This window comes from Nematolebias whitei, chromosome 1 (assembly GCF_014905685.2).
Source record: "Nematolebias whitei isolate Nwh7 chromosome 1, NemWhi1, whole genome shotgun sequence".
NCBI lineage: Eukaryota > Metazoa > Chordata > Actinopteri > Cyprinodontiformes > Rivulidae > Nematolebias > Nematolebias whitei.
Genome location: NC_056498.1, coordinates 38,970,459 through 38,974,017, shown reverse-complemented (window position 1 = coordinate 38,974,017; position 3,559 = coordinate 38,970,459). Strand labels below are relative to the sequence as shown.

The 3,559-nt window shown below is 41.3% G+C and overlaps 1 protein-coding gene across 1 annotated transcript in view; it reads right to left on the bottom strand.

Annotated features, from left to right (window-relative positions):
• LOC119409929 (exocyst complex component 6B) overlaps positions 1-3,559 on the bottom strand; it is a gene marked incomplete at its 3' end in the record, with an annotated part of 14,781 nt that overhangs the window by 10,552 nt on the left and 670 nt on the right.

Below are 3,559 nucleotides of genomic sequence, written 5' to 3'. Positions count from 1 at the left end.
TCATTAAGAACATTTACTCGTCCTCAATCCGTCTGAGACACGCTGTAATTCAATTCCAGGTGGTGCACCGTCTGCACTGGTCCAAAGACAAGCTGTCCAAGATCAAAGCCAACCTGGATCCTGCAAGTAATCGCTGTAAACAAACTCCAGCTCTTACACACATTCTGGACTTGATCAAAGCTGTGGACCTATTGGCAATCTATTTTTTATACTTTCTCTGGGACATGTGGAAAAACTGTGCACCCGTCACCATTCGTCTTACAGTTTGGGATGGCCCCAGTGGATACGTCCTTCAGCAAGTATGAGAGGAATATGATTGCTTCTGGCACTCTTCTAGCCAGGAGGCTTATTTTATGCAGATGGAAAGATGGAAGGAGCCACATCCTCTGGCATACGGATAAGAGAAGTTATGCATCATGTTCTTCAGGAAAATATTAGACGTACTCTGTTGAGAGACTCTGGGACGCTTGGCAGCCTTTTGTCTCTTATACTGAAAGTCTGTCAGTACCTGTCTAATGTCCGTGTAGCTGAGCCGGTACAGGAGGAGAGTTTGTTGCTCCGTGTGTTCGAAAACACAAAATCAATGTAAATAATAATAAAGCATGTTTTAATCCCAGTAAACTGAGTGACATAAAATAAGGACAAGTGTTTGATGTTTAAACTCCTTGAATTTGACTAAACTTTCAGTTTAACAGGCTTCTGCTGTAATTCTCATCGTTCTTACTTCGCTGTAATTTAACCGATTTGAGAAACTCACGTTTGTAAAACTGCACTTTGTGTTTTTTTCCCTTCAACTTCTTTAAAGGTTACATCTTAAATTGCATTAATTTGAAATTAAAACATCGTTTCATTTTAAACTCTTCCGGCGAACAGACGTTTAATTTTGGAGCTTTAGTTTGTGACTCACGCTGAAACAATGAGTGAACGTTCCTGTGGCTCATTTTCACAAATTCTTTTTTCTTCTAGTTAAAAGTTTTGTTTTGGCTCCGGTCCTGAATCTTCATCTTCATCCGTGTGACGAAGACGCCCGAGAGCCGCAGCATCCGTGAAACCGATTCACCATCAGAGCACGTGTCAGAGAAACGACGCGGATGTGCAAAACGACAACAGTGACGCAACCGTTTGGAAATCCCAGTTCTTCCTGTGCCTTTTCCTTCATAAACACACACACACACACACACACACACCTGTGCACAGCTACAACCCCCGCCCTTCCCTTCGCGGACCAGGAAATGTCCGACTTGTACAATGGAGATCAGGTCTGACGCCACCGCCGACACAAACAAACACTGGAGGCCCCACAGAACCAGAGCAGAACCCCAGTCTGTGCTGGGGGGGACACGAACAGAATACTTCAGGTTCTTTAAGTTCAAGCATCACTGCTTTCTCTGCACAAGGAACAAGAGAAGATTTGCATCAAGGCGGATTTGTTCTTCTTTTAGCTAAATTTCCTTCATTCTGCTACTTTCAGCTTACAGCTAGCTTTTTGCTACATTTACCTTAATCAGTAACTATTAGCCGTTTTTAGCTTTAAGCTTAGTTTTAGCTTCAACAACACAAGTCACAGCACAGCTACTAAAATGTTTTGGCTCATTTTCAGCTTCTTCAGCAGCTTTCAGTAAATTCACAGAGAATGCATTGTTTTCAAGTTCAGTCCTCCTGGGCCGATTATTTTATCTTTTTAATTCTGATGACTGACTCCATTCTACCACCAACACCTGCCTCCACCCTCGTTCCCTCCACTCTGGGCCCTTGAGCAAGGCCCTTAACCTCCACCATCTGCTCCCCCCGGGCGTCCTACATGGCAGCTCTGCTCCACACAGAGGCTGTGGTAGCTCGATGGTCTGGTTGCATCAGGAAGGGCATCAGGTGGAAAACCAACAAGAACAAGAACAACAACAAGTAGAACAAGAACAACAAAAACAACAACAACAAGTAGAACAACAAAAACAACAAGTAGAACAAGAACAACAAAAACAACAACAACAAAAACAACAACAACAAGTAGAACAACAACAACAAGTAGAACAAGAACAACAAAAAGAAGAACAAGAACAACAACCAAAAGAACAAGAACAACAACAAGTAGAACAAGAACAACAAAAACAACAACAACAAGTAGAACAACAACAACAACAACAAGTAGAACAACAACAACAAAAATAAGAACAAGAACAACAACCAAAAGAACAACAACAAGTAGAACAAGAACAACAACAAGAACAACAAAAAGAAGAACAACAACCAAAAGAACAACAACAAGTAGAACACGAACAACAATAAGAACAACAAAAAGAACAAAAAAATAATAAGAAGAACAAGAACAACAAGAACAACAAAAACAACAACAACAAAAAGAAGAGGAACAACAACCAAAAGAACAACAACAAGTAGAACACGAACAACAATAAGAACAACAAAAAGAAGAAGAAGAACAACAACAACAACAACAACAACAACAATCAAAAGAACAACAACAAGTAGAACAAGAACAACAATAACAACAAAAAGAACAAAAAAATAATAATAAGAAGAACAAGAAGAACAAGAACAACAACAACAACAACAACAACAAAAAGAACAGGAACAACAACCAAAAGAACAACAACAAGTAGAACAAGAACAACAAAAAGAAGAAGCTCGTCTAAAACCATATTCTGTCCTTCAACGACACCTGGACCTTTAATAATTATAACATAACATAAAATCAAATCTTTCACATTTGTGGAACAGTTCCAAGTTCAGCCTCCAGGTGGCGGTCCAGGTTAATTTCATCCCGGACAGGAAGCGGTTCATTCAAGCCGAGTTATCTTTGCTGGATTTAGGTTTCTGTAAACCAGTTCAAATCATATAAACTCAAAATCTTTTTTTATTTTTTATTTTTATTAGCCCAGTAATGGTCTGAGGTCCATGAAGCAGAAATCTGAGCATCTGTTTCTTCAGCTCCGTCAGGCTCTGAATTCTGACACGACCCGTCAAGTTTGGATCGCACCTCAGTGGTTCTGGAGCTGCTCAGGCGGGTCAGAAGCAGTGAGGTCTTCTTCCTGTCGGTCTGTTTTATTTTTATTACTATAAACAGAAACATGATTATTGACCCGGATCAATAAAACCATGAAGTTGGTTTCTTTGCTCAAACAAGACCAGGTTTTATGAACCTCCTGCTCCAAATCTGGGTCCTAGACCTCCTTCACAACAGAAGAAGTCAACCCAAAGCAATATGGCCGCCACAGCTAATCAAACTTACAACAAAAATATCTAGAATCAATTCCATCTTACAGATATTTGGATTTATTTGGTGCAGCAGTAGCTGAGACTGTCATCGGGTCATAGAGGCAACAGGTCCAACCAAGACCTCCCTCTCCAGCTCTTCCTGGGGGACACCGAGGCGTTCATGGACCAGAGAGGACAAATAAGTTCAGAGTCTACCAAAACACCCGCGGACAGGTGGACCACAACACCCGCGGACAAGTGGACCAAAACACCCACGGACAGGTGGACCAAAACACCCGCAAACAAGTGGACCAAAACACCCGTGGACAAGTGGACCAAAACACCCGCG